Genomic DNA, 19,615 nt, shown 5'->3' with positions numbered 1-19,615 from the left:
GTAAAAACTATAGTTTAGACAGTTTAAATTCTACAGCTATGCAAATTGATTTTTTTTTTTGAATTTTTGGGCCCCTTTCTGACGTGGGCCTTAGGCGGTCGCACTCGAGGCCTACCCCTCCGGGCCGGCCCTGAATATGTACTCGCCATCCATGATAAGTACACATATAGGTATAAAACTACTACGCATAAATATTTTTGTGGGTGCGGGTGTGGGGTGCGTGGGCACCGCACCCACTCCCAATTGCCATCCCTGGTCTGTAAACACCCTTTTCAAAAAAAAAAAATGAACACAGTGTGAGTAGCAATGCAGCATGCACTGATTCATTTTCTCAAGCTTTGTATAAAGTGGAGTATCATAAGCCAACCGGCCCAACTTTATGTCCTCTTTTTTTTTAAGACAAAATTTGTACTATTCTATAAAATCAATTGAAAGAACAGAACAGGGGATGTAGCTCAAATGGTAGAGCGCTCGCTTTGCATGCGAGAGGCACGGGGTTCGATCCCCCGCATCTCCAATTTTTTATTTTATTTTATTATTTTTTTTTTCTTATTATTATTATTTTTTCTTATACTATGGCAGAATTGAGATTGCATTGGGTTGCAATGTTGTTTAAGATTTTATTTTTTTACCTTCCTCATCAGATTTGATACTGTTAATCCATCGGAACATCAATTTATAAATTTTCAACTTTGAGCTAATTAAATATTTAATGATGTCGTAATGAGTTTTGTAACCTTCATCTATAAATATTGTACGTATGATAATCATGCAATTTAATTAAATCTCACGGTATAACACGGCAAAGTAGGCAAGTTTTAGAAGTATCTAGTACAGTGGCTAGATCTTAAATATTATTAAGAGGGAAAAAAAAAAAAAAAAAAAAACTAATTCCACGGTCCCATCACAATTTAATTAAATCTCACGGTATAACACGGCAAAGTAGTCAAGTTTTAGAAGTATCTAGTACAGTGGCTAGATCTTAAATATTATTAAGAGGAAAAAAAAAAAAAAAAACTACTTCCACGGTCCGTCACAATTGATTTCTACGTCACAATTAATGTACTACATATAAAGCATGTTTCACCATCAACACAATATCTCACTAATTCAAAATTATGAGATATATTATTATTTGACCAACACCGCAATGATTAGCTGAATAGCTTGCAATGTTGCACAAAGAAAAGGAACACTCATCAAGACCTTAAAACAACTGCTAGTAATAACAAAACAAAATCAAAACAAATAGTTTGATCACGTTCATACATATTTAAGATCACACAAAAGTTTAATAAAGCTAAGCATGACAAATAGAACGTACATTACAATCTATCAAGCTCCACCATGCAATGTTATCATACATTACACATTACTGGAATATTGACCTTTCTTCATTGTTTCCATGATTCCATTAATGTAGTCAATGCTACATTTGAGGAGCCTCCTTCTTTGAGTACATCCCTAGCCTTGTCTTTCAAATCCAACACTCGGTTTTTTATAAGATTCCTTTCTTCAGAGTGCACAATTTGCTTGACTCGTTTCTCAATCTCACTCGAACTTACAAATAGGTCTTTAGACTCGTTCATTGGTAACGCAATCCCTATTTCATCCACAAGAACTATCCTATTAAACCTTTGTTCAGCATATAGTGGCCACGCCACTATAGGAACTCCAGCATCAATAGCCTCTAAAGTCGAGTTCCATCCACAATGACTCACAAACCCGGCTATTGAATCATGACCTAACACGTCAATTTGTGGTGCCCATGACTTGACCACATAACCCTTTTCCTTATTCCTCTCTATAAACCCTTCAGGTAGGATCGAGTCCAAATCCGGCTCGGGTGGCTTAAAAAATGCATCACTTTTTTCCTCACGACGTGGGGCCCGAACCACCCACAAAAACCTAACCCCACTCCTCTCTAACCCAAAAGCCATCTCCCACAATTGTTCCTTAGAAAAAACACCCCTACTCCCAAAACTCAAGTAAACCACACTTTGACTAGGTTGTGTGTCTAGCCATTTTAGACACTCATGCCTCGGTTCACCATTATTTTTCGAACCGTCGCCACGGTTAGCAATCAACGGCCCAATACAATAAACAGGTGGAACTGAAGTATCAAGAAGACAAGTCCCCTGTTTTAAGGCCTTAACAGCTCTAACCTCCAATGACTCGAAAGTATTGATGATAATTCCATCAGCTTTAGGCAATGTTTCAGCTAATTTAACAAATTCACGATAACTTCCGCCACGATCAAGCATTGGCTGAATCATACAATTAGCTGGAACAGAGTACAACCCAGGAATCTCAAGAGTAATGTCAAGATCCCTGAAAGAAGCAGAGGAAATTTTGTCGAATACTGGGAAGTTAAGAAAGAAAGTAAGAGAAGAAGCGCTAGAAGTGAAGAAAAAGTAAGTGGGTATTTTCAGAGATTGAGAAACTTCAACAGCAGGGTAACAGAAGAAGTCAAGAATGAAGGCTGAAACAGGGGAAAGTGAATTGAGAGATTCTAACACATTGGGATTATTACTACGAAAGATTTCGAATTTCAAATGCTCTAAATTCTGGTATTTTAAAGGGTCACCAAGAGCAAGAGGAACAGAAGGAAGAGAAAGAAATTTGATTGAAGGAAAAGAGGAAGAAACAGAGGACATGTAAGAGGAATATGAACCAGTTATAAAGGGGAAATCTAAGATGAGAATAGTAATGGAGGAAATAGAAGATGAGTGATATAAGAGAATCTTTCCAAGCTCAACCATGGAGATTAAGTGGCCAATGCCAGGTGATGGGTAGAGTACAATGTTCTCCATTGTTGTAAAAACACAAAGGAGTTTTGAATGAAGAAGAAGAGAAGAATTAGGAAATGTCTTATGATAATATGTAGTGTGCTATTTAAAGGAAGAAGGTATGTGTTTTTGTGGTAGTAGTAGCATCACCAATTAAACATCAACGGATTTACTTTATCTTGATAAGTTGCACGAGTAATTGATATTTTTTTCTGGAAAGCGATATTTTTTAAGGTGCTCCATCCTTTTCGAGAGATGATAGTTTTTCCTCCTTATTTGATGATTAAATGAAAAACAATTATAAAAATAAAAATAATTTTTTTTTTTTAGTGTATATATGTTAAAATTGTTACGTTTTATTTCATATTCCATCTAGTACGGGATATATATAATGTACATTTTCTAAGGTTCCATCAATGGATAAGACCAAATACCCAACTCTAGAATATTCTAGATTGTACATGGGATAATAGTCATCCATATTTAGATATTATCATAACACTCCCCCTTGGATGACTATATATTGAATAAAACAATAACTAACATTTACTACAAAACCTGTACAAAATAATACAATAATGCGCATAAGATGCTGCCTCGTTAAAAACCTTACCAGGAAAACCCAGTGGGAAAAAACCATGGTTAAGGAAAAAAGAGTGCAGCGCGCATTAACTCCCCCTCATGACTACATCACTTGAGATCTTTAAGACGATGCAATCCAATGCCGTAAGCTAACTTTTTGAATGTTGCTGTCGGAAGAGCCTTAGTAAATAAGTCTGCTAAATTCTCACTTGAACGAATCTGCAATACATTTATATCTCCATTCTTCTGAAGATCATGAGTGAAGAAAAATTTGGGTAAGATGTGCTTTGTTCTGTCGCCTTTGATGTATCCTTCCTTAAGTTGAGCAATACAAGCAGCGTTATCCTCATATAAAGTTGTTGGTGCCTCTTTCCCAGATGATAAACCACAAATTTCTTTTATATGTTGAACTACCGACCTTAACCATACACATTCACGACTAGCCTCGTGAATTGCTAAAATCTCATAATGATTGGAAGAAGTAGCTGCAATGGTTTGTTTCATGGAACGCCAAGAAATGGCAGTACCACCATATGTGAACACATATCCAGTTTGTGACCGACCATTATGAGGATCAGATAAATAACCTGCATCTGCAAAACCAATCAAATTTTCTTTGGACAACTTTGGGAAAAATAAACCCATATCCTTCATACCTTGAAGGTAACGAAGTAAATGTTTAATCCCATTCCAATGCCTTCGAGTTGGACATGAACTAAACCTTGCTAATAAATTAACTGAAAATGATATATCAGGTCGTGTATGACTTACAAGGTACATTAGTGCTCCAATTGCACTAAGATACGGTACTTCAGGACCAAGAATTTCTTCATCATTTTCCCGAGGTCGGAATGGATCTTTCTCTACTTCAAGTGATCTTACAACCATAGGGCTGCTCAATGGATGTGTTGTATCCAAAGAAAATCTTTTAAGAACCTTTTCTATGTATGTTGATTGATGCACAAGGATTCCATTCTCTAGGTGCTCTATTTGTAACCCCAAGCAGAATTTTGTCTTTCCTAGATCTTTCATTTCGAACTCTTTCTTTAAATAATTGACAGTCACTGAAATCTCTTCAGGAGTTCCAATGATATTCAAATCATCAACATACACTGCAATTATAACAAATCCTGATCCAAATTTCTTTATAAAAATACATGGGCTGATAGGATCATTCTTGTAACCTTCTTTCAACAAATACTCACTTAGACGGTTATATCACATACACCCAGATTGTTTCAATCCATAAAGAGATTTGTTCAATTTAATACAGAAATGTTCTCGAGAACTAGATTTTGCTGCTTCCGGCAGCTTGAATCCTTCTGGGAGCTTCATGTAAATGTCATTATCCAGTGGGCCATATAAATAAGCTGTGACTACATCCATCAAACGTAAGTCAAGTCCTTCTCTTATTGCCAGACTAATCAAAAATCTAAAAGTAGTTGCATCCACCACAGGAGAATATGTCTCCTCATAATCAATATCAGGTCTTTGTGAGAATCCTTGTGCAACTAAGCGTGCCTTATATCTTACAACTTCACCCTTTTCATTTCTCTTTCGCACAAAGACCCATTTATATCCCACTGGCTTTACACCTTCAGGTGTACGGACTACTGGTCCGAATACTTCTCTTTTTCCAAGAGATTTTAATTCTGCTTCAATTGCTTCTTTCCATTTTGGCCAATCATTTCTTTGTCTACATTCTTCAATAGATTTTGGTTCATGATCCTCATTATTATCCATAACATCTAATGCTACATTGCATGCAAAAACATCATCGACGTCGATTTGATTTCGGTTCCATGTAATTCCAGACATGATATAATTTATTGAAATTTCTTCATTATCAGGTACCTGAATTTCTTCTTGTATCATGTCTAAAGTCTCTTCTGGAGATCCTTCGGAAATTGTTTCTTCAATTTGACCATCATCAATCAATGCTCCTTTTCTTTTCCGAGGATTCTTATCTTTGGAACCTATTGGTCTTCCACGTTTTTGGCGTGGTTTAGACTCATTAGCAATTTTATTTTGTCCTTCCGGGACATCTATTTTAAATGGAGCATTAACAGCTGGAATATGCGACTTGGTCACTCTTTTTGGGTCAGCAAACGAGTCTGGCAATTGATTCGCTAAACTTTGTAAATGAATTATCTTTTGAACTTCCAGTTCACATTGTTTAGTTCGAGGATCAAGATAGGATAATGATGATTCATTCCATTTAATTTCATTTTCCAGCTCTCTCTTTTCTCCCCCTAATCTTGGGAAAAGTGACTCGTTAAAATGACAATCTGCAAAACAAGCCGTAAATAAATCCCCTGTTGTAGGCTCAAGATATTTAATTATTGACAGGGATTCAAACCCAACATATATCCCCATCCTCCTTTGAGGACCCATCTTAGTGCGTTGTGGTGGAGCTATTGGAACATAAACCGCACATCCAAAAATTCTTAGATGGGAAATATTTGGTTCCTGACCATAAACCAATTGTAATGGGGAGAACTTGTGATAACTTGTTGGCCTAATGCGAATTAGTGTTGTTGCATGTAATATAGCATGTCCCCAAGCAGAAATTGGGAGATTGGATTTCATAAGCAATGGTCTAGCAATTAACTGAATACGTTTTATTTATGACTCTGCTAGACCGTTTTGTATATGAACATGTGCTACAGGATGTTCAACATTTATCCCAATTGACATGCAATAATCATTAAAAGCTTGAGATGTAAATTCACCAGCATTGTCAAGCCGAATAGTCTTAATGGGAGTATCTGGAAAATGTGCCCGTAACTTAATCAATTGGGCAAGTAGTCTCGCAAACGCCAGGTTACGAGTTGATAACAAAGACACATGTGACCATCTAGTTGATGCATCAATTAAAACCATAAAATATCTAAATGGTCCACATGGGGGATGTATGGGCCCACAAATATCTCCTTGTATACGTTCCAGAAAACTAATTGATTCAAAATTAATTTTAGCTGGTGATGGGCGAATAATCAACTTGCCTTCCGAGCAAGCAGCACATGAAAAATTATTATGAAGAATCTGCTGGCTCTTCAAAGAATGTCCACATGAATTCGTAATTATTTTTCGCATCATTATTGAACCGGGATGGCCTAACCGGTCATGCCAAACAACAAAATCATTAGTAAACTTCTGGTTTACTATAGCATGAGCTTCAATAACATTGATTTTTGTGTAGTACAAACCACTAGAGAATGTAGGTATTTTCTCCAAAACATGTTTTGAGCCTTGAGTTATATTTGTGATTTGAAGGAATTCGTTATTTTCTTCATTGATTGTCTCAATATGATAACCATTATTGCGAATATCCTTAAAACTTAATAAATTTCTTTGAGACAATGGGGAGTATAAAGCATCAATTATTTTAATTTCAGTTCCCCAAGGCAACTTTATAGTGGCTCTTCCGGAGCCCTCAATGATATTTGTACTACCCGATATGGTACTTACATTAATCCTTTTCATCATCAAATGAGAGAAATATTTTTTATTTTTAAGTATTGTATGTGTAGTTGCACTGTCAGCAAGACATAATTATTCACCATTCATAGCAAATTGAACTTGAGTAATATCCATGTTCTTCATGAAATAAAATACATGTCAAAATATTAAGCATAAAAATAAAGATGATAAAACAAATAAATCAATAAAAACACTCAAATAGTTCATAAATTTATAAAGCAAAAATCCTTATTACAACGAAAGAAATAAACTTAAATAAATTACTAGAATAAGCAAACATAAGTCTAATACTTAAAACTGACATAATACAATATAATTTTAATTATTCCCTTTTGGGGCAGTGAAGAAATCGACAACTTCTAAATGAGTTGTACTGTCAAAATCAAAATTATTCCCTTCCGGGGAAGTAAGGAAATCACCAACATCAAATTGATTGGCATTGCCAAAATCAAAATCACCTTCACCATCTTCAAGAACAAGGTTTGCCTCAACTTTCTTTCCTTTCTTCAATGATTCTTGGTAAAGTTCAATAAGATGCTTTGGAGTTCTACAAACCCGAGACCAATGACCTTTTCCTCCACAACGGTAACATATATTGTTATCACTTTTCTCTTTTTCATCCCTACGTTCCCACTTCTGGTGGGAATGTGAGTTTGTGAAATGACCTCCACGACCTCTACCATATCCACGTCCACGACCCCGGCCGCGCCATTGGCCACGACCACGACCTCTACCTCGACCACTACTGCTGGAATGGTCCCTGTTTTTAGTTTCTTTCCCGTTATGGGTTGTCACATTCGCTTCAGGGAATGGAGTAAAGTCAGTAGGACGTGATTCATGATTTTTCATTAACAACTCGTTATTTAGCTCAGCCACAAGAAGACAGGATATTAATTCAGAATATTTTTTAAAACCTTTTTCTCTATATTGTATCTGCAGGACAATATTATTAGCATGGAAAGTGGAGTATGTCTTTTCAAGCATTTCTGCATCAATAATATTTTCTCCACATAATTTCAATTGAGAAGTTATTTTAAACATAGCTGAGTTATATTCACTAACAGATTTAAAATCTTGCAATCTCAAATTTAACCATTCATAACGAGCTCTAGGGAGTATCACTGTTTTTTGGTGGTCATACCTTTCTCAAATTTAGATTACTCCAAAGGATTTGTGGGTCTTTCACAGTTAAATATTCATTTTTGAGCCCTTCATGGAGGTGATGGCGAAGAAAAATCATGACTTTAGCCTTATCTTGAGGTGTTGCCTTATTAGCCTCTTTTATTGTTTCACCAAGCCCTTTAGCATATAGGTGTATTTCAGCATCTAACACCCATGATAAATAATTCTTTCCGGTAATATCAAGGGCCACAAATTCGAGCTAGGTTCGACATTTTTCACTATACAAAATAATATGATAAGTATATATAAATAGTATTCAAAAATATGTATTAAACGTTATAATCATGCATAAATAAACCTGATACAAATCATGCATAAATAAGAACGTAATAGAAGGGGAGAATGTTAGCATGGAGAAAAATAAAAATGGAACCTTAAATTATATATCATGCTCTGTATTCGTTATATATGTTGATATTCCAATAAATAAGCATGCAAAAGTAGATAAATGTTAAATTATAATTGTTATGGGCTGCGATCATACTTACATGATAATAATAATATGGATTCTAGATAAATGTTTGGTAATCCTACTCAGTTGACTAGCAATGGTGCTGATAACGTGTTAAATATGGAATAGAAAATAAAGAGAGATGAGGGAAGATTGTTACGTTTTATTTCATATTCCATCTAGTACGGGATATATATAATGTACATTTTCTAAGGTTCCATCAATGGATAAGACCAAATACCCAACTCTAAAATATTCTAGATTGTACATGGGATAATAGTCATCCATATTTAGATATTATCATAACAATATAACAAATTTTAATTTTTTGGGGTTTTTAACCACCTTATTTTTGTGAAAAATCCACCAAATAAGGAATTTTAAAAAGAAAAATAAGAAGAAATTTCTTACAAGGAGGTGTGCTTATTACAATAGTGAGATTCGTTATTAATTATGAAATTTTTTTTTTTTTTTTTTGAAAAGCTTATTAATTATGAACTTGTAGAAAGCAAATATGAACTTATTAATTATGAACTTTAATGAAAACACCATTTGTATATAAGTATGGAATGTGATAAGAAAATAAATTTAAGGTCTCGTTTGGTTTGAATTAAAATGTTTTTATGGAAAGGAAATTATTTTCAATGAAAAATTGCATCTATAATAGTGGAAAACATTTTACTTTTTTTTTTTTATTATTATTATTCTTTTTACAAAGAAAACATTTTACTTCATCAAACAAAGGAAGCCATAATTTTCTCCCTTTATCTTATCTCCTTTTAACTTTCCTTTATCCATCCCCACATTTCCGCTCCTATTTTAATTTCTCTTTACATTTTCTTGTAAAAACCAAACAAAGAAAAACTATTTTACAAGCTAAGTGTGATTTTTCTTGAAAATATGTTTTCCATTGAAAATGTAGTACATCAAAGCAAACGGGCCTAAAAATAATTCACTTTAAGTCATTCCCTTTTTTAAAAAAAAAAAATGGTTTCCCATAAATTATTCTCTTTAATTTAAATTTCACAATCACTTTTTTTTTTATTTTAATTAATTAATTTATTTATTAATTTATTTATTTATTTATTTATTTATTATTATTATTATTATTATTATTTTTATAAAATCAAAAAACATACAAATTAAATCAATTTACAAGAAATTGGTGGGGAGCCGAGATACAATTTATTATTATTATTATTATTATTATTATTATTATTATTATTATTATTATTATTATTATTATTATTATTATTATTATTATTATTATCATCATCATCATCATCATCATCACCATCATCATCATCATCATTAAGTCGTATAAAAGTGTTGAAAAAAGGGAGTCATATCTTAAAGATAAGGGTATTTTAGGAATTTTTTCACAGGTACAACCAATTATAATATTTTATGTTTGTTTATTATTCTATGTTTTACAAAATAAGAAAATATTTTTCTCTTCTGTTTATTATAATTCTGTTTTATGGTGTCATGTTAAGCAAGATGGGAATGTTGTTGCCCATAATTTAGCTCGTTTTATTGTCTTATGGCTAGAGCTGTCAAAAGTTGACTCGACCCGAAATACCGACTCAAACCCGATTATTAACCGATCCATCTGAAACCGACAAAATGGTGACCCAAAGGAGTTGACCCGAGTATGTGAGATCCGAACATGAACTGACCAGGAGGTGACCCGACCCGAATGTAACCCGTAAATTATTGACCTAAACCGAACCCGACTTGACCCGAAATTGACCCAAACGAATTTTAACCCGTAAAAACCCAATTTTAACCCGATTTGTTACTAACCTGACCTGATTCAACCTGACCCGTTCCTAACCCGACCCGAATTTAACCCAGCCTGTTAAATACCCGACCCGAAATCAACTCGACTTGTTATTGACCTGATCCAAATTTAAACCGACTTGTTATTGACCCGACCCGAATTTTACCAGACCTATTACTAACTCGACCCAAAAGTTCAACCCGATCTGTTACTAACCCGACTCGAAATCAACACGAATTGTTATTGACCCGACCTAAATTCAACCCAAATTGTTCCTGACCCGATTTCAAATCATCTTAAATGCAATTTAGACCATCTTATTATTGTTGATCAAACCATTTTATCTAGGGATACCATGTCAGTCCAGGCCAGCAAAAGAAAGGAGCTTCATCCTCAAATTTAAGAGTTAAATATAGTATATATTTGTTGTATGGTCAAAGGAGATAATTATCTTCATAAATTATAAAGTATAGTTCCCTAGTATATTGCCATATATATTACAGTCAAAAGAAATAATTAGCTTGATAAAAATGATAATAATATATTTATAGTTAGTTGAACCCGATTATGACCTAGGTTGGAAATGACCCGGCCTGATTGTAACCTGCAAATTATTGACTTGAACATAACCCGACTTAACTCCGAGAATGACCCGACTTGGAAATAACCCGACTTAACTCCGAGAATGACCCGACTTGGAAATAACCCAACCTAATTATAACCCGCAAACTATTGACTTGAACCGAACTCGACTAAAACCCGAGAATGACCCGACTTGAATGACCCAACCTGATTATAACCTGCAAATTATTGACTTGAACCGAACCCGACTCAAACACGAGAATGACCCGACCTAATTCTAACCCGCAAATTATTGACTTGAACCGAACCCAACTCGAACCCGAGAATTACCCTAACCCGTGAAAACCCGAATTAAACCCGACCTATTATTCACCCGACCCGAACATAATCCGATCTGTTATTAACCCGACCTAAACCCGATAAGAAATATGACCCGACGTGACCCAACCCAATCATGACCCAACCCAAATCGGACCCGCATAGGTTATGGAATTAATCCGAATTGACCCAACTAGAATTGACCCAACCCACTCTTACCAACCCAAACCCGACCCGTTTACCATGGACCTAATACCCTTCGGGAGTCCGATTGGCTGGGTGGAACCATCCAATTTGCTTTTAAACGACCAATTTACCGGTTTACAACTTGCACTGATTTCATTAACTCAAACTTACCATGAACATTTATGAAGACATATAATGATCATATATGGATCCAAACGACATTATAAAACCCCAAAATGTATCCCCTAAAATCTCTATGCTTTTCGACACCAGGCCCCAAAACATTCGAAATTTCTCAAAAAACATGGATAATTAGCCTTCAATTTTGGAATTTTTTGACTTTTTTTCGCCCGGATATAAAAATTGCTGAAATACTTACCATAGTCCCAAATACCTTCCAGGAGTCCAATTGGGTGGGTGGAACCATCCAATTTGCCTTTCAACGACCAATGTACCGGTTTACAACTTGCACCGATTTCATTAAATCAAGCCTACAATGAACATTTATGACAACAAATAATGATCACATATGGTTCCAAACGAAATTATATGACCCCGAGATGTATTCCATAGAATTTTGAGACTTTTAGACACCAGGCCCAGAAGACTCTAAAATTTCTCAAAAAGCGTGAATATAAGCCTTCAATTTTTGAATTTTTTTGACTTTTTTTCGCCCGTAAATAAAAGTTGCCGAAATGTTTACCATGGTCCCTAATATCTTTTAGTAGTCCGATTGTGTGGGTGGAACCATCCAATTTGCCTTTAAACGGCCTATTTACCGGTTTACAACTTGCACCGATTTCATTAAATAAAGCTTACCACGAACATTTATGACAACATATAATGATCATATATGGTTCCAAACGGTATTATATGACCCCGAGATTAAATCCTAAAATTTCAAGTCGTTTAGATACCGGGCCTCGAAATCTCCAAAATTTCTCAACAAACATGGATCTTAAACTTTAATTTTGGAATTTTTTGAATTTTTTTTCCCCCGCAAATAGAAATTGCCGAACCACATTCCTTAATACCCTTCGGGAGGCCAATTAGATGGGTGAAACCATCCAATTTTCCTGTAAATGGCCAATTTACTGGTTTACAACTTGCACCGATTTAATTAATTCAAGCCTACCACGAACATTTATGACAACATATAATGATCATATACGGTTCCAAACGGAATTATATGACCCTTGGATGTATCCCCTAATTCTTAAGGCATTTTGACACCACGTCCCGAAACCTCCAAAATTACTCAAAAAGCGTGGATATTAGCCTTCAAATTTGGAATTTTTTTACTTCTTTTCACCCGAAAATAAAAAAATTCCGAAATTTTTACCATGGTCCCTAATAACCTCCGGGCGTCCAATTGGGTGGGTGGAACTATCCAATTTGCCTTTAACGACCAATTTACCGGTTTACAACTTGCACAGATTTCATTAAATAAAGCATACCGCAAACATTTATGATAATATATAATGATCATATATGGTTCCAAACGGCATTATATGACCCCAAGAAGTATTTCCTAGAATTTCAATACTTTTCGACACTGGGCCCCGAAACCTCCAAAATTTTGCAAAATGCATGGATATTAGACTTCAATTTTGGTATTTTTTGACTTTTTTTCGCCCGGAAATATAAATTGCCTAAATATTTACAATGGTCCCTAATACCCTTCGGAAAACACCTGGCTGGGTGGAACCATCCAAATTTTCCTTTAAACAGCCAATTTACCGGTTTGCAACTTTCACCAATTTCATTAACTCAAGCCTACCACGTATATTTATGAAAACAAATAACGATCATATATGGTTCCAAATGACATTATATGACCCCGAAATTTGTTCCCTAACATTTCAAGACTTTTCGACTCCAGACCCCGAAACCTCCAAAATTTCTCAAAAAACATGGATATTGGACTTCAATTTTGGAATTTTTAACTTTTTTTTTGCCCGAAAATTAAATAGCTGAAATGTTTACCATGGTTGCTAATACGCTCTGGGAGTCCAATTGGGTGGGTGAAACCATCCAATTTGCCTTTAAACGGCCAATTTACCGATTTACAACTTGCATCGATTTCATTAACTCAAGCCTACCACAAACATCTATGACAACAAATAATGATCATATATGGTTCCAAACGACATTAAATGACCTCGAGATGTATCCCTTAGAATTTCAAGACTTTTCGACTACGGGCCTCGAAACCTTCGAAATTTCTAAAAAATCATGGATAGTAGCCTTCAATTTTGGTATTTTTTTTTACTTTTTTCGCACGAAAATAAAATTTGTTAAAATGTTTACCATGGTCCCTAAATACCCCGCGGGAGTGCAATTGGCTGGGTATAATCATCCAGTTCGCCTTTAAACGACCAATTTACCGGTTTACAACTTACACCGATTTCATTAACTCAAACCTACCACGAACATTTATGACAACATATAATGATCATATATGGTTCCAATAGGCATTAAATGACCTTAAGATGTATCATCTAGAATTTCAAAAAATTTCGACACCGGACCTCGAATCCTCAAAAAATTTTCAAAAAACGTGGATATTAGCCTTCAATTTTTGAATTTTTTGACTTTTTTTCGCCCAGAAATAAAAATTACCGAAATATTTACCATGGTCCCTAATATCGTTCGAAAGTCCCATTGGATAGGTGGAACCATCCAATTTGCCTTTAAACGACCAATTTACCGGTTTACAACTTGCACCGATTTAATTAACTCAAGCCTACCACGAACATTTAAGACAACAAATAATGATCATATATGGTTCCAAATAGAGTTATATGAACCCGAGATATATCCCCTATAATTTCAAGACTTTTCGATATCGGGACCCGAAACCTCCAAAATTTCTCAAAAAACGTGGATATTAGTCTTCAATTTTGGAAATTTTTGACTTTTTTTTTATGCCCGAAAATAAAAATTGTCTAAATTTTTACCATGGTCCCTAATACCCTCCGGGAATCCAATTGGGCTGGCGGAACCATCCAATTTTCCTTTAGACGGCCAATTTAATTAACGGTTACAACCTGCACAAATTTCGTTAACTTAAGCTTATTACGAACATTTATGTCAACGTATGATGATCATTTATGGTTTCAAACGACATTTTATGACCCCGAGATGTATCCCCTAAAATATTAATACTTTTCTAAACCGGGCTCCGAAACCTCCAAAATTTCTCAATAAGCGTAGATATTAACCTTTAATTTTGAATTTTTTTTTTTCGCCGGAAATTAAAATTATCGAAATGTTTACCATAGTCCCTAATACCCTCCGGGAGTCCAGTTGGGTGGGTGGAACCATCCAATTTGCCTTTAAACGATCAATTTACCGGTTTACAACTTGAACGAATTTCATTAACTCAAGCCTACCACGAACATTTATGACAACAAATAATGATCATATATGGTTCCAAACGGCATTATATGAGTATATGACCCCGAGATGTATCCAATAGAATTTCAAGATTTTTCGACACCGGGCCCCGAAACCTCCAAAATTTCTCAAAAAAGTGTTGATATTAGCTTTCAATTTTGGAGTTTTTTTGACTTTTTTTCGCCCGAAAATAAAAATTACCGAAATGTTTACCATTGTCCCTAATACTCTCCAAGAGTCCAATTGGGTGTGTGGAACCGTTCAATTTGCCTTTAAACGGCCAATTTACCGGTTTACAACTTACTCCGATTTACCGGTTTACAACGGCCAAAATTATTAACTTGAACCGAAACTCAATTGAACCGAAATTGACCCATACCCGTTTTAACCTGTCAAAACCCGAATTTAACCCGACTTGTTACTGACCTGACCTGAATTCAACCCGACCCGTTCCTAACCCGACCCGAATTTAACCCAACCTGTTACAAACCGGACCCAAAATCAACCCGACTTGTTATTGACCTGATCAAAATTCAACCCGACTTGTTATTGACCCGACCCGAATTTTACCATACCTATTACTTACCCAACCCAAAAATTCAACCCGATCTGTTACTAATTCGACTCGAAATTAACACGATTTGTTATTGATCGACCCGACCTAAATTAAACCCAAATTGTTGATCAAAGCATTTTGTCTTGGGAGACCAAGTCAGTCCAGGCCAGCAAAAGAAAGGAGCATCATCCTCAAATTTAAGAGTTAAATATAGTATATATTTGTTGTATGGTCAAAGGAGATAATTATCTTCCTAAATTATAGACTATAGTTCCCTAGTATATTGCCATATATATTATAGTCAAAGGAAATAATTAGCTTGATAAAAATGATAATTATTTATTTATAGTTAGTTGAACCCGAATATGACCTGACTTGGAAATGACCCGACCTGATTGTAACCTGCAAATTATTGACTTGAACATAACCTGACTTGAATCCGAGAATGACCCAACTTGGAAATGACCCAACCTTATTATAACCCGCAAATTATTGACTTGAACAGAATCCGACTTGAACCCGAGAATGACCCGACTTGAAAATGACCCGACCTGATTATAATTTGCAAATTATTGGCTTGAACCGAACCCGACTCAAACCCGAGAATGACCCGACCTGATTCTAACTCGCAAATTATTGACTTGAACCGAACCCGACTAGAACCCGAGAATTACCATAACTTGTTTTAACCCGTGAAAATCAGAATGTAACCGACCTGTCATTAACCTCGACCTAAACCCGATAAGAAGTATGACCCGACGTGACCTGACTCAAGCATGACCCAATCCAAACCCAACTTGTATAGGTTATGGAATTAATCTGAATTGTCCCAACATGAGTGACCCAACCCATTCTTACCTGACCCAAACCCGACCCGTTTACCCGAATTGACAGCTCTATTTATGGTGTTGAACAATTATGGGAGATCCGATGTCTTTTTGAGGTTTCTCTATATGTTTTGATGGACAAATTATCAATTTAAGATTTTAAGGCACCCATTGCGTGGTTTTTTTTTTTTTTTTTTTTTTTTTTAAAAAAAACAAATTAGATTTAATTTATATAAAAGAGCAAACATGTCCTAACTGTTTTGATCATATGGGGGTTAGAGGTGAGAATATTTCCAAATTTTGTAAAGGTAGGATTTTTTTGAGTAGAAGTGTTTCTTTCAATTTTTCCTAATTATTATATGCCTATCATTTTTTTTCATGTCAAATTTGATTAAAATGTGTGATTTTAGAAAATAAGTTGTACTTTCATTAATGCTAATTTTTTATATAATTACTTTCTCTGTTCCAAATTAGATGATACAATTGGACTTTATACATTATTCATATAATTTTTCTTTGAATTTGTTTTGTGATTTTGTATTGAGAAAAATAATTATGATGTGAGGACTTGTTAGATTCGTATCAACATCTACTGTTTAAATATTCTATTTTTATAATTTTTGTTAATATGTAATCAAGGATATTTACATTAGAAAGTATGCATTGACGAATTTGACTAAATGAAACATGTCATCTAATATGAAATGGATGGATATTTTAAAAAGAAATACTTCTATTATTTACAAATAAATTAGAATTCCGATTATCTAGTTATTTGGTAGAGCAAGCTCCTTCCGTTCAATTACTTGGGAGAGCAAAGCCCAAACACCACATCTTTTACATAATGATATATGATTGACCAAAACAACTCACTTTTGGCATTACTTTAATTATGCCCCCTTATGTGTTAATCGTGGAAGGGGACAAAAAAACAAAAAAAAACAAAAAAAAAACAAAAAACACTTAATATTGCCATAACAACAATTGCATGATACAAAACATTATTGTTTTTTTAACAACGTAGTAATTGAGACTTCTAGAAAGATTTCACAAGTAATTTTAAGGTTGGCGCACCATCATACATAACATTGTATTATCTTCAATGTTTCCATGATTCTACCAATGCAGTTTATGCAACCTCAGACAATTTACCTTTATTTAGTGCAATCTTAGTCATATTCCTCACTTCAAGCATACGTTTTATAACATCTTATTCTAAAATTTGCTTAACGCACTTTTCAATCTCACTCCAACTAACAAACTAATCTTCATTTGCATTCATCGGTAATGCAATTCCTATCTCTTCCAAATTGTAAATCTTAATAAAACTTTGCTCGGCATAAAGAGGCCACGCCACCATAGACACTCCAGCATCCAATGCCTCTAAAGTCGAGTTCCACCCACAATGACTTGCACACCCACCGATTCATGACCCAACACTGCAGTCTGTGGGACCTACAACTTATAATTAGCTACATAACCCCTATCCTTAGTTGATCCAATTTTTTTTTTGGAAGGTTTGAGTCCTTTGAATCTGGTGGCTTAGAGAACTTGGAACACTTCTCTTCAATATGAGGGGCCTGAACACTGAACACTGCACAAGTGCACATACAAAAATCTTGTTGAAACCCATTGTAGCCCACTTATGAGTGTCTCACATTGGAGAAAGAGGAGAGATAATTTCACTTTATAAGGTAGAGGAGTACCTCATACTATTGCCAATTGGTTTTAGTATGGAAGCTCCAAAACCTTGTTTGTGGACCAAACTCTCCTCCTCCTTGTTTGGGTTGCCCAGACCCATTTTATATTGTTTCGAAATTTAACAAATCTCACCCCACTCCTCTCTAACCCCAAAAGCTATCTCCAATATTTGCTCAAATTGCTCCTTATAAAACACACCTCTTATTAAAGGTATTGGTTCGACTGTCAACTCAGCAAGGAGAGCGCAGTCAGCAGAATCCAGCTCAGCTACCTAGATTCTGTTATAAAAACCTTCCTGAATTTCGGGATAGTTAGTTATAGATATTTTAAGTTAGATATTTTTATTTTATGTATCTTCTTACTGAAGCTACTAGATTATATGGTGATGTATAAATACTCTTATTTGGCATGTAATAACATCATCTACATCATAATAAAATTTTCCTCATTTTTTCTCTTGTTTTTCTTTCAATTTTTCACAATTTCTCTGAAATTATAACATGTACTTCCAAACTCGGATGATTTACCAAAATATGGTTCATTTGAAACTTATTCACCATTTTGCGTCAATACAAAACTTTTTTACAAAATTGCTATCCACATAGGCTCAGAAATACGTTTGGATGAATTTAATTATTATTAAAGACAAACTGCTACTTCAGATAGCGGTTTTCCGTAATACTCTACATAACAAGCTGCTCTATTGCAAATACATTTAAAAAAACACACACACACATACTGACATACACACCACAACAACCCTCTCTATTTCCACTAGACCACCATGCACATCACGTCGCCGATCATCATCCACTTTGCATCCTCCTGCACACCAGCGGCCAACCCATCTAGCGTAGCCACCACCAATTGATGAACATAACGGTTCTTTGATACTTAATTACCCCCAAATTAATAAGGTATTTAGCCCTATTTTTTCCTTCTTAATTCAATTAGTTGTTAAATTTAATTAAGCTATTGCCACATAATGTCAAAATCAATATAATAAACTCAATTTTCTTTGGAAATTAAATTCTGTGCTGTTTGGTTTCGTATACAAGATTGATTTTGCTTTGGTTGCTTTTGAGTATAAGCATTGACTAAAGTAGCAGTTTTAGTACATAAGTTTAGTTTTAGTACATAAGTTTGGTTTTAGTACATAAGTTTGGTTTTAGTACAAAAACCGTACCTCTACCTCATGTAGCAGCTTTGAGCTGAATTTTTGTAAAGAAAATAACAAAGTTATCTGAGCCTATGTGGACAACAATTTCGTAAATAAGTTTTATACCAATGCAAAATTGTAAATAAGTTTTAAATAAACCATACTATTGTAAATCGTTCCCAAAACCCGAAGTACACAACTACATTTATATTTACAACTACATTTAAATTTCGACCATCAACTACATTAATATTTCAACCAATTGTTTAACGTACTACATATGTTTCAATTATTTACAACAATGTGATACCCGTATTTAGGTAAATTTGTTTATAAATGATAATGTAGAGAGAAAAATAAAGTTATATGTGATGAAAAGCGAGAATTAGAAAGAAATGACATGTAAAAAAGGAAGGACTAATACTCTTTATTTGTTGCAAATAATTTATAAGCAGTATTCATTTATGATAAATGTTGCTAATAAACTAAAACGGAAGTAGTTTAAATCAGATTATTTTCTCCTTTTTTAATACCCTTTTAAATTAGATTATTTTCTCTTTTTTTTTTTATTTATCTTATTAAAACTTAACTGTAATTATTATTAAATCTAAACGAAA

At 34.5% G+C, this 19,615-nt stretch overlaps 1 non-coding gene and 1 pseudogene across 1 annotated transcript; one reads left to right on the top strand and one right to left on the bottom strand.

Annotated features, from left to right (window-relative positions):
• The first annotated feature begins 444 nt into the window (after positions 1–444).
• Positions 445–517, top strand: TRNAA-UGC (transfer RNA alanine (anticodon UGC)). Its single transcript has one exon. It is a non-coding gene; the product is annotated as a tRNA-Ala (tRNA).
• Positions 518–1,235: 718 nt separating this feature from the next.
• LOC145630098 (UDP-glycosyltransferase 88B1 pseudogene) lies at positions 1,236–3,060 on the bottom strand (annotated as a pseudogene).
• Between the last annotated feature and the right edge of the window lie 16,555 nt (positions 3,061–19,615).

This window comes from Chenopodium album, chromosome 5 (genome assembly GCF_948465745.1).
Source record: "Chenopodium album chromosome 5, dcCheAlbu1.1, whole genome shotgun sequence".
NCBI classification, from domain to species: domain Eukaryota; kingdom Viridiplantae; phylum Streptophyta; class Magnoliopsida; order Caryophyllales; family Amaranthaceae; genus Chenopodium; species Chenopodium album.
Note: the sequence above shows the minus strand (reverse complement) of the source record. Positions and strands in the feature narration are given on the sequence as shown.